Source organism: Rutidosis leptorrhynchoides, chromosome 2, assembly GCF_046630445.1.
Source record: "Rutidosis leptorrhynchoides isolate AG116_Rl617_1_P2 chromosome 2, CSIRO_AGI_Rlap_v1, whole genome shotgun sequence".
NCBI classification, from domain to species: Eukaryota; Viridiplantae; Streptophyta; class Magnoliopsida; order Asterales; family Asteraceae; genus Rutidosis; species Rutidosis leptorrhynchoides.
This window is the reverse complement of record NC_092334.1, coordinates 212,319,090-212,333,108: the sequence shown is the minus strand read 5'-3', so window position 1 is coordinate 212,333,108 and position 14,019 is coordinate 212,319,090.

The following is a 14,019-nucleotide window of genomic DNA, read 5'->3' as shown; positions in this document are numbered from 1 at the left end:
TCATTAGTATTATCAAGCTAATTTGCACGGTGCCCCCCCCATTGTACGAGATAAATCCTTCTCATGGTTAGGATAAATCTGACCACTTGGCGACCCTGTTTGATGCTGAGGTCCGTGGATTTCCTGCTGATTTTAGTGATGACTTTTCTAGATTTTTCGTCAACCTACAGTTGGTCTGGACGACAACTTCATGACCTAAATCAAGAAGCGCGTTTCTTTTTCGGAAGACTTTACTTCCTTTTAATGATGGAATTGATTCATCGTGTAGATCCATCTCTTCTTTTCTTTCATCGGGTAAAACAGTTTAGTTTAGTCCAAAGCAAAAGTATTTTTATTTGTTACAGATATATGTGACATATGTTTAAGATAACTTGGTAAATTTTCCCACACTTGGCTTTTATTTTCCTTTTTATCGTCCTCTATTCCATTTTAAATGAATTTTAACATTTTGGTTTGTTTCTCAATTTATGTCCTTTTTGAGGTAACAATAATTTCGGTGTTAAAAACCTAGTTTTATCGTTCATAAATATGTATAAACATGATTTTTAGTTCATTTAATTGAAAATTTTGAAAAATTTTACTAGAATTGGGTAGTCAGTATATAAGACCAGGGCTGTTCTTTATTATCAGAGAGCACTAGATTCTAATACAACTACTGCTTTACTAGTATTTTTAATGGTAACCAAGTGTATAAAGTAAAATTTTTTTTAAAATCCTAAAGAATTTAACCCCTTCCCACACTTAAGATCTTGCAATGCCCTCATTTGCAAGAAATCAGTAACAATTTAAATTATTGAGGGTGATTTGTGTGAAAATGATTAAATTTTTACCAAAGTTTCCAAATATATTGGCGTTTGTTTGCTGAATGATAAATGGTGCACATCATTTGTTCATTCCGTCTTGTTGTTATTTCACATATATTTTGCATCTTGTCGTCAAAATTAGTTGCTTTTGCTGAACTTAATGCCAGTCTTTGAAAATGCGTTGTTTTACCCTGTTGTGTACATAACATAAACTGCAAACATATATACATATTTTTGAAGTTTGGTATATTACCCCACATTCAAAAATTATTAAAATCTAAGAATAAAAGTTAGATAATTATAAAAATGATTACAATATTAACAAAAGTATTAAACGTATCAATAATTACAAATTACAAAATAAATAAAACTAAGTATACTAGGGATGATACTGGTACCAATAGGTGTTCCAGGCATAACCATAGGTGCTATAGAATGCTTCGGCAGGGCTATACGTAGGATATGGTGGCTGCATCTCTATAGACCAGGGAGGGAATATGGGTTTTGGTGTAGGAATATAGTTTCTACCTATATGTTGGCAATGAGCTATGATTTGGTTCTGATGAACTTGCCAATCTTCAAATGCTCTCTGTCTAGCATTTTCGTATTCCTGAGAAGCTATAAACCTTTGCATTTCTTGCATCTCATTCCCCCCTCCTACATTACCTTGCTGTTGGTTTCTTTTCACCTGTGGATGTCTACCATGGTATCGTACTGCGGCGTTATTTCGCCTCTTCAAAACTTTCGCACCATGGTATACATTTAAACCTATAGTATCGCGGGGTTCTGGTTCTTCTACTAATAATCCCCCCCGACTTATATCCACACCGAGATATTCACCAATCAAAGTAATAAAAATACCACCTCCTATTATGCTATGCGGTCGCATCCCCCGAACCATAGCTGATAAATAATAACCCACACAATATGGTATACTTACAGCGCTTTGTGGGTCTCGAATACACATATGGTAAAACAAATCCTGTTCATTTACTTTTTCCTTGTTCTTACCCCTTTGTGTAATCGAATTAGCTAAAAACCTATGTATCACTCTTAATTCGGCTCTATCTATATCCAAATAAGAGTAATTTCCCCCTTTGAAACGGTGATGGCTTGTCATTTGACTCCACACACCGTGTGTATCAAAATTTTCATCTATCTTTCTACCATTTAGTATCAACCCTCTACAATCAGCGGATGCTAACTCCTCAGGCGTATATATACGTAAAGCCTGAGCCATGTCCAGTAAAGACATGTGGCGCATCGAACCGCCTAACAAAAATCTAATAAAAGAACGATCGGTTAAACTAGCTACCCGATCATTCAACTCTATACTACATAACAATTCTTCACACCATACTTTATATACAGGTCTACGCATGGTGAATAAACGTACCCAGTCATTAAAAGTAGAATTACCATACCTCTGTACAAGTAATTTCCTAATTGGCCCGGCCAATTCTACAGCTTCTAAGGGTCCCCATTCTATGACCCTCGGTACCTCAACAACCTTAGAATGAAGAGTATGCAAACCCCTTTGATATTTTGGATAATCTATCCAAAGTCTGTCAAATCTCAGGTTCGGGTGCAACTCTTCCAAGTGCATATCAGAAAAGGTCATGACTGGATGAGGTATATCCTGCTTGTAGTAGTTATCCACCTCCTGTTGTTCCATATTCTCAGCAGGAGCATTGCGGGCTTGGGATGAAGATTCACCCCTTTCAGTCTGCAAAACACATCAAACACAATTTTTGTGCATCCAAATATGCATTAGTGTCAGCAAAATCATCAATCAAAATAATTACAATGACATGATCAATTTATATCAAACTTAAGCTCATTTTCACATTTTTATCAAATCTACACTTTTGCAAATAAGCATATACGAAAATGTTCGCCAAGTTCATAAGCATTCAACTCAAATAACATGTCAAAATAATCATTACTAGCAATTAAACAAGTCTCAAATGGCATTATCTTTCAAAAATCAAGTTCATGAATTTTAGACTTGAAAAAGTCCACTTTAATTCTCAAAATCATATTTAGGCTCAAAGTTTGGATCATTTAACTACCTAAACATGTTACACTACTTATTTTAGCAACAATTCATGACAAAAATCGGCCATAACCTGTTTATATCAAAAAGCCCCAAATTTGCTCAAGAACACAAACCCTAGATTACTCAAAATTTGAAGTTTAAGGCTTCTAATCATGTTAAACAGCATCAATCTAGGTTATACAAGCATAATACATAAACAATTTAAGCCTAATTACACTAAAAAGCATCAAAATCAAATTGGGAAAAAAATGACTCAAGAACACCAAATTTCGGATTAAATGGTGTTTAGGTGTAGAAATTTACCGTTTTTCTTGAGTAATTCTTAGATAGCATCCTTCTCAACATGATTTTAGCAAAAGATTTGATGATTAACGGTTAAAAATTGTGATTTTGGGGTGTATTTTTCGGGTTTTTTCGTGGGTATTTCGCTGTGTTTTTGAGTTTTGGGTTGTGTGGACTGAAACTGATCGTTCAGCTCTTTTTATTTTTTTTTTCTGATTTTCGGTCCCTCCGCGACTCGCGGTGAATAACCCTTCAAACTCCGCGAGTCGCGGAGTTTGATATATATATATATATATATATATATATATATATATATATATATATATATATATATATATATATATATATATATATATATATATATATATATATATATATATTTTTTTTATAATCATTAATTTATAAAACAATTAATTACTTAATTTTAAAATTTTGTTTCCTTTGTTATTTAGGACGAGGTCGTTTCGGATCGATGTCCTAGTCCGTCCCTCGACAAAATTTAAAAATTTGTATTTTTGTAGCGATTGTTTTAAAAGCTAAGATTTTTCGGTTTTTTAATGTTTTTGGCATACTTTAATTTAATAAGATTAAAAACAATGATAATAAAAGTTCTCGTCCCTCCTTTGGGTAAAGCAATTTTGGTTCAAAGACCTAGTCTTCAACTTACGACGAATTTTAAAAATCATATTTTTAACTTAATAAGATAAAGTAAATTTTTTTTTTTAAATTCACACAATTTAAATATAAAATTCAAAATTAATATTAAAAATTCACACCAAACTTAAAATGCATAAAATTAAAAATTCACACCAAACTTATATTAATTTTTCAAATATTTACAATTTTAAATATATTGTTTTTATAAAGTTTACAATATTAATTTAAGATTTAAATATTAATTTTAAAAACATGGTAAAAATAAAATTAAAAATCTTTTTGTCTTTTTATCCCACTTTAATCAATCAAATATTATCAAAAATATGCGCCCCTCTTTTCGGTAAAGTAATTTCAGTTCCAAGACCTAATTTAACTCATGACGAATTTTTGAAATATTTTGGGTTGATTGATTAAAAATATTTATACCTTAAGAATAAACGTTAAATTTCGCAGTGATGTAATAAATTTTTGAATGATATCAATAATTTCGGTCGCCAAACCTAATTTTATTCAATACCAATTTAATACTTTTTAGCGAACAAATTAGCGTTTATTATCAAAAGGTTAAAAATAAAAATAAAAATAAAAACTGTACAGACATACCTGTGAGATAGATTTCTTAGTTATATGATTTATCCCATTCATAAGATAGTCGGTTTAATTGGTTTTCCATGGCTACATAGGCGTAACCTCGAGCATTCAGTGTCTTTTCTTCTAAACATATGAACGGTCCGTCTCTGCATAAAGTAACAAATTTGGTATTTGAATAGGTTTGATTATTTGAACATTTACCTCCATGTGACCATTTTTCGCATTTGTGACATCTTTCTAGGTGTCGTGCTCTTCTTTTTACTGCGGATTTTGATTTTCCTTTACCAAATTGTAACTTATTATCTTCGCATCTGGATTCTCTTCTAACTCCGTCCATTCTTTCTCTGATTACTGATACTAATTCACTCGGGAGTATGTCATTATTACGTTTAGTGATCAAAGCGTGTAGCATTAGACCATGGTTTAGTTCACAGGCAGTCTTCATTTTGTAAAAACCTAAAAAAATAAAAATTCAGAATGGGGGGAGAAGACTAGTTCTTTAGGGTCTACTAGGGAAAGACCATTCGGGTTCCATTTTCGAGAACTACATGAAAACAGACAATCTAACTCTAACAGAAATACATATTATCCTTTACAGACTTGATTCTCCCCACACTTAGTTAGCTGTGGTATCGAAATTGTGATTAACTTCATTGTCGACTTCCATCGGACCATGTATGTAATGTTTAACTCTGTGACCATTAACTTTAAATTCAATCCCATTTGAATTTATTAATTCTATCGTTCCGTATGGGAAAACTCTTTTGACTATGAATGGTCCAGACCATCTTGATTTCAATTTTCCAGGAAATAGCTTGAATCGTGAATTGAAAAGAAGAACCCTGTCTCCTTCCTTAAATTCTTTTGAACTTCTGATTCTTTTATCATGCCATTTCTTCGTTCTTTCTTTATAGATTAACGAATTTTCGTATGCTTCATGTCTTAATTCTTCTAATTCGTTTAGTTGACTTAATCGTAAACGTCCGGCTTCATGTAAATCAAGATTACATGTCTTCAAAGCCCAAAATGCTTTGTGTTCAATTTCTGCTGGAAGATGACATGCTTTTCCATAAACAAGTCTAAAAGGTGCGGTTCCAATTGGAGTTTTGTAGGCTGTTCTAAAAGCCCAGAGTGCATCCTCCAATTTAATGGACCATTCCTTCGGATTTGATCCTACGGTTTTCTCTAGAATACGTTTTAAGGCTCGGTTGGTATTTTCAACTTGTCCACTTGTTTGTGGATGATATGCGGTGGAGATTTTATGAGTTACTCCATATCTTTTAAGAACTTTCTCAAGTTGATTATTACAGAAATGAGTACCCCGATCACTTATTAAAGCTTTTGGTGTTCCAAACCTTGCAAAAAGACGTTTTAAAAAGTTGACTACAACTCGTGCATCGTTAGTTGGGAGAGCTTGTGCTTCCGCCCATTTAGATACATAATCAATGGCTACGAGTATATATAGATTATTATGAGATTTCGGAAATGGACCCATAAAGTCAATACCCCAAATGTCAAATACTTCACATACTTGGATGACATTTTGTGGCATTTCATCACGTTGACTTATTTTTCCGGCCCTTTGACATGCATCACAGGATTTGCAAAGAAGATGTGCGTCTTTGTAAATTGTAGGCCAATAGAATCCAGCTTCATAAACTTTTCTTGCTGTTAGTTGAGGCCCATAATGCCCTCCTGTTGGTCCTGTGTGACAATGGTTTAATATTTTACTAGCTTCATCTCCAAATACACATCGGCGTATTATTCCCTCGGGACAACTTTTAAACAGATGTGGATCTTCCCAGAAATAGTGTTTTATATCACTGAAGAATTTCTTTCGTCTTTGGTACGATAATCCTTTTTCAAGGAATCCATAAACTAAGTAGTTTGCATAGTCTACAAACTATGGGATTTCATTATAATCTATCTTCAATAGATATTCATCAGGAAAGTTGTCTTGTATGGCCGATTCATTTAGAACTTCTAACTCAGGATTTTCAAGACGAGAAAGATGATCAGCGGCGAGATTTTCTGCTCCTCTTTTATCTCGGATTTCAATATCAAACTCGTGTAAGAGTAAGATCCAACGGATTAATCTTGGTTTAGCATCTTGTTTTGAAAATAGGTATCTAAGAGCAGAATGGTCGGTATAGACCACCGTTTTTGCTAGAACGAGATATGATCGAAATTTGTCAAAAGCAAAGACAATAGCAAGGAGTTCTTTTTCAGTAGTTGTATAGTTTGTTTGTGCTCCTTGTAACGTCTTACTAGCATAATATATAGGTTGAAATCGTTTTTCAATCCTTTGTCCTAAAACGGCTCCCATTGCAAAATCACTTGCATCGCACATTAGTTCAAATGGTAGATTCCAATTTGGTGTTATCATGATCGGCGCATTAGTGAGTTTCTCTTTAAGAATATTAAAAGATTTGATACACTCATCTGAAAAGATGAATGGAGCATCCTTTTCTAGGAGTTTATTCATAGGAGTGGCAATTTTAGAAAAATCTTTTATGAAACGTCGGTAAAAACCGGCATGCCCTAGAAAACTCCTAACTCCTCTAACATTGGTGGGATGTGGAAGTTTAGCAATTACATCTACTTTAGCTCTATCCACTTCAATTCCTTCTTTTGAAATTTTATGTCCAAGAACGATGCCTTCTTTAACCATGAAATGGCATTTCTCCCAATTAAGTACTAGATTTGATTGTTCGCATCTAAGAAGCATTCGTTCCAGATTAACTAGACATGATTCAAATGTATCACCGAAGACTGAAAAGTCATCCATGAAAACTTCCATGCATTCTTCTATCATGTCGTGAAAAATCGCCATCATACACCTTTGAAAGGTTGCAGGGGCATTACAAAGTCCAAATGGCATGCGATTATAAGCAAAAGTACCGTAAGGGCACGTGAATGTGGTTTTCTCTTGGTCCTCGGGTGCTATTGGAATTTGAAAATATCCGGAAAATCCATCTAGAAAACAATAGTAACTATTTCCGGCTAATCTTTCCAACATTTGATCTATGAAAGGTAAGGGAAAGTGATCTTTTCTGGTGGCGTCATTTAATTTTCTATAATCAATACACACACGCCATCCTGTTACGGTTCTAGTAGGAATAAGCTCATTTTTCTCATTTGTAATGACAGTCATGCCACCCTTCTTAGGTACGCATTGAACTAGGCTTACCCATGGACTATCAGAAATTGGATATATCAAACCTGCATCTAGCAGTTTAATAATCTCTTTCTTAACTACATCTTGCATATTAGGATTTAGTCTTCGTTGGCGTTGCACATACGTTTTATGACCTTCTTCCATAAGGATTTTATGTGTGCAATACGAAGGACTTATTCCTTTAATATCATGAATCTTCCATGCAATTGCTGGTTTATGAGCTTTCAACACAGAAATGAGTTGTGATTTCTCATTTTCAGTAAGAGAAGACGATATTATTACAGGTAATTCAGATTCACCATGTAAATAAGCGTATTCCAAATGGTTTGGAAGTGGCTTTAACTCTAATTTCGGAGGTTCTTCTATCGATGATTTGTATCGATATCTGTCTTCTTCTTTTAGCATTTGAATTTCTTCTGTTGTTGGTTCATATCCATTAGCTATAAGTGTAGCTAACATTTCAGCTTCATCAATTGGTTCATTACCTTCTTCTAAAGAACATTCTCCTGTTCCTTGTAATTCTGGAAATTCTTCTAATAATTCTGCATGTGCATCTATAGTTTGAATATAATAACATGTATCATCTGCAGATTGCGGTTGTTGCATTGCTCTATCAACTGAAAAGGTAACACTCTCATCCTCTATACTTAGGGTCAGTTTCTTACCGAACACGTCTATCATTGCTTTAGCCGTGTTTAAGAATGGTCTTCCTAATATGAGAGGAACTTGAGAATCTTCTTCCATGTCCAGAACAACAAAATCTACTGGAAATACTAAAGTACCAACTTTAACTAGCATGTTCTCCATTATCCCTCTAGGATATTTTATTGATCTATCGGCTAGTTGTATGCTTATTCTGGTTGGTTTCAATTCTCCAAGGTCTAGTTTAGTGTATAGTGAATATGGCATTAAATTTATACTAGCACCTAAGTCTGCCAATGCTTCTATTGAACTAAGACTACCCAGAAAACATGGAATTGTGAAACTTCCTGGATCAGATAATTTTTCTGGTATCTTATTCAACAGCACTGCCGAACAATTAGCATTCATGGTAACAGCCGAGAGTTCTTCCATTTTCTTTCTATTTGAAATTAGATCTTTCAAGAATTTAGCATATCTAGGCATTCCTGAAATCACATCAATGAAAGGAAGATTTACATTTATCTGTTTAAACATATCCAAGAATTTGGATTGCTCGGCTTCAAGTTTTTCTTTCTTCATTTTACTCGGGTAAGGAAGTGGTGGTTGGTATGGTTTAACATAAGGTTTAGCCTTAACTGTGTTATCTTCATTAACCTTTTCAACTACCGGTTCTTTTTCCTTATCTTGATCAGGTTGTGGTTCTTGTGGAGTAGGAATAGTTTCATCAGAAGTTACAGGTATTTCCGGTGGTTTAAGTGTTGTACCACTTCTTGTGGTAATAGCTTTAGCTGTTTCATTCCAGGGGTTAGCATTTGTATCACTAGGTAGACTTCCCGGTTTTCTTTCACCTATTAACCTTGCTAGGTTACTCACTTCTTGTTCTAGATTTTGAATAGAAGCTTGTTGATTTCTAAATGCTTGAGCATTTTGTTCATTTGTTTGTTTCTGAGATGTGAAAAACTGCGTTTGAGTTTCAACTAGCTTCGTCATCATATCTTCTAAATTCGGCTTTTTATCATCGGTTTGTTGTGGTGGTTTGTTTTGAAAATTAGGTCTTTGCTGGTTATAAGTATTATTGGATACTTGTTGATTGCTAGGACCTTGTTGGTTGTTGTATGGAATATTTCTGTTATAATTCTGATTTTGATTGTAAATCGGTCTTGGCGGTTGATAATTATTCTGATAATTATTTCCAGGCCTTTGGTTTATGTATGAAATATTCTCTCTTTGTTCCATTGTTAATTCAATACTGAGACAATATTTTGTCAAATGTGGTCCTCCACACTGCTCACAACTAATTCGTATTGAGTGAATATCTTTAGTCATCTTTTCCATTCGTCTCTCCACAGCATCTATCTTTGCGGAAATGGAATCTAAGTCATGGCTAGAATCGGCTCTAGCTGCTTTAGATGATCTAATGATATCTTTTTCTTGGTGCCACTCATGTGAGTGGGAAGCAGTATTATCAATAATTTTGTAAGCATCAGTTTCGGTTTTCTTCATAATAGAACCACCAGCTGCTATATCTATGTCTTTTCTTGTAGTGATGTCGCATCCTTGGTAGAATATTTGTACTATTTGACAGGTGTCTAAACCATGTTGCGGACATCCTCTTAATAACTTTCCATATCTTGTCCACGCCTCATATAGAGTTTCATTTGGCTTCTGTGTGAACGTAACAATTTCTGCTTGAAGTCTTACGGCTTTAGATGCAGGAAAGAATTGTTTAAGAAATTTGTCAACTAAAACATCCCATGTATCGATTGCCCCTTCAGGTAACGATTCTAACCAATCTTTGGCTTCTCCCTTTAAAGTCCAGGGAAATAACATGAGATATATCTGTTCATCCTCCACTTCTCGGATTTTAAATAGTGTGCAGATCCTATTAAAGGTACGTAGATGTTCATTTGGATCTTCCTTCGGCGCACCACTAAATTGGCATTGATTAGTTACCATGTGTAGAATTTGTCCTTTGATTTCATAATCTGGAGCATTAATGTCTGGATGAGTAATTGCGTGACCTTGGCCAGTGCGTTTAGCTCTCATTCGGTCTTCCATACTTAAAGGTTCCAGATTCTCCATAATTGAATTTGTTGAATCGGTATCACTAGATGATTCTGATTTAATGGTTCATTCCTCAACAATCTCTGTTTGAATGATTGGTGGCTCCGGAGGAAAGTTTAATGGTTCAGGATCTACGAACCGTTCCTGAATATTCTCCGGATTCTCAATTGTGAGGTCGGGTTCAAAAAATGGATTATCGGAAATTTGAATTGGAGTACTTGGTTGACTGGATGACGATTCTAAAGAAAAATCAACGGCGGTTATATTTGCTAAATGTCTTGATCTAGTTACAGGTGGTGAACGTACAAAAGGTGTTGAACGTCTTGCTCGGTGCATTCACTGAATATCCTATTAGTTTTAAAAAGGAAAGAAAAATTATAATAAGTTATCCAATCAATAGACTTTTCTGATTTTGCCCACGTTTCGAATAGCCAAAAGATGCAGCAGAGGGGCAGGATTCGTTTGGTCTCAATATAATTGAGGACTGTTCGGCTCCAATAACCCGGTCCACGTACAAATCCAACTATTACTACGAACCAGAAAATTTTGATGTCTATTAATTTAACCACTTAAAATAAATTTTCGTAATTTTAAGAAATTTAGATAAGAAGTAGAATAAAAATCTATGTCCTAAAAACTAGAATAGCGAGAAATAAGAAAGAAAAAGAGTTCGTCGAAAAAGGTCGAAAAAGAAAAAATGGTTGAAAAATAAAAGGTGACGAAAAAATAAAAGAAACTTATAAAACTTAAAAATACTTGACTAACCTAACCTTATTACTACAACTAACTTAAAATTATAATCGCAAATTGAAATTACTAATTGGAATGATAATTGATACATAGGTAAAAGTCGTCTAAAAATATTAAAGCTTACAGGAAAAACTAAATCCCAAATGGAAATAACTTAAAAAGAAACTAAAACTTAAAAAGGCGTCGCAAAATTCTAAAGTACCTAAATCTTAGTCTAAAGAAAAAGCACTTAAGGAATTCTACGGCAAAGCCTAAAAATCTAGAAGTAAAAATGACTATGGCAAAAACTAAGTTTAAAATTAAATATGAGCGAAAAATACAAATATTACGCTACAATGATTAAAAAGGGACAAAATATAAAAATATACAAAAAGTTGTAAAAATTACAATTTTTATAAAAATATTATTTTTATATTATTTATTTAATAAAACTATTAATTTTACAATTTAATTAAACTAATTTAACTAAAATATAAATTAAATAAAACTTAAATTTAAAATAAACTTAATTATAATAATAATAATAATTAGGGTTAATAATAATAATAATTAATAATAATCCGTAATAAATGCAGGATTAGGGCTTCCTGTCCGTGTGTCAGGTCCCCTCCGCGACTTGCGGTATTTAAAGCTTCAAACCCCGCGAGTCGCGGGGTTCAGAAATTCAGATCTGAAACAGTTTAAAATTTACGCGTTTTTTTTTTTGTTTATATTATCTTATTAAAATATTTATGTAATCTAAATAAAACTTATCTTTAATAACTAAGATAAAAATAAAATACTTTATAACAATAAAAAAAAATAGATTTATATATATATATATATATATATATATATATATATATATATATATATATATATATATATATATATATATATATATATATATATATATATATAAATATATATATATATATATATTTTTTTTTTATGTTTTTAAATAAAAACAAAATACTTAAATAAAACTTATGTTTTTATAAAATAAAAACAAAGAAACTTTATAAAACTTAAATATTTATCAAACTCCTAAAAATATTTATATTTTTGTTTTTCTTTTTATATATTCGAATATTTAAAACGTTTTTTTTTTATATTAGCGTTGCGCTTCCGGCTTTTAAGAGAGTTCCCCGGCAGCGGCGCCAAAAATACTTGATGTCGTAGGGGGTGTATACAAAATAGTATTAAATTTTTGCAGGAAATACTATTAAATACGATACATTTTTACACAAGATATTTATTTATTTAGAGAACGGATATACTTAAACCTTGCTACAACACTTATAGGCAGTGTACCTAATCGTACAGTAGTGTAGTTTTTAGTAAGTCCGGTTCGTTTCACAGGGAATCTTTTTTAAACAAAGCTCAACGCTATATTAGTTTACTTTTATAAAAATACAAACATATATATAAGTAATATTATTATTATAAAGGGGGGGTTTTTACCGTTTAATGACCGGTTTGTCGATTTTAAAACTTTAGTCGCAGTTAAAACCTAATGTAAAATATTAAATAAATAAAAGACTTAATTCAAAGCGTAAAATAAATAACGATAATGAAATTGCAATAAAAGTGTGATAAAATAAAATTGCGATAATTAAAAAGTACGATAATTAAAAGTGCGATTAAATAACAATAAATAAAAGTGCGATAATTAGAAGTGCAATTAAATATAAAATAAAGGAAATTAAATATGAAATAAAGAATTATGCTTATTTAAACTTCCGTAATCATGATGTTTGACGTGTTGATTTTAGTTTTATGCTCATTGGTTAATTGTCCTTTGTCCTGGATTATTTAATATGTCCGTCTGGTTTTTGTCCATAACAGTCCATCAGTCATAAATATAAAGTGCGAGTGTCCTCGTCAAATTATTCTTATACCCGAAGTTAAATATTCCAACTAATTGGGGATTCGAATTGTAACAAGGTTTTAATACTTTGTTTAATGAATACACCAGGTTATCAACTGCGTGTAAACCAAGGTTTTACTACTTTGTTAGCAATTACACCAATTACCCTTGAATGTAATTTCACCCTTGTTTTAATTATTCTAGTGACTATTAATCCATTCCCGTGTCCGGTTAAATGAACGATTATTCGTACATATAAATACCCCGCCCATCGTGTCCGATCGAGTGTATATGGTAATTTATAGGGACGCCCAATTGTAAATCTTTATATTAACATTAACAAACTATCATTTAGTTAAACAAATATAAAACCCATTAATAGCCCATAGTCTAATTTCCACAAGTGTCGTTCTTTTGTCCAAACCCCAATTATGGTACAAAGCCCAATTACCCAATTTTAGTAATTAGCCCAACATCATGATTACTTCTTTTTAAATAAGCATAATAATAACTTAGCTACGAGACATTAATGTAAAAAGGTTGAACATAACTTACAATGATTAAAAATAGCGTAGCGTTACACGGACAGAATTTCGACTTACACCCTTACAACATTCGCTAACATACCCTTATTATTAGAATTATAATTAAAATTAAAATTAAAATATAAATTATATATATATATTTTACGTATATATGAGAGAAGAAGAAAAAGATTATTTTTTGCGATCAGAATTCGGTTGCTTTTATAGGAAAAATCGACTTTTGGGGCTCCGCGACTCGCGGCATTTTTGCCTTCAAACTCCGCGAGTCGCGGAGAATGAAATTACAGCTCAGTCCCTTGGAGTCTTTCTCTGCCGACGGTTTTTTATTTATAAATATAATATATATATAATTAATATAATTAATTATATATTATATTATATTTATATACATAGTTAACTTGTAATTTTTAGTGCGTTGCGTCGAGCGTTAAGAGTTGACTCTGGTCCCGGTTCCGGATTTTCGAACGTCCTTGCGTACAATTTTATATTTTGTACTTTGCGTTTTGAATCTTGTACTCTTGTAATTTCGAGACGTTTCTTATCAATAATTGGAACCTCTTTGATTGTCTTTTGTACTTTTGAGCTTTTTGGTCGTTTGC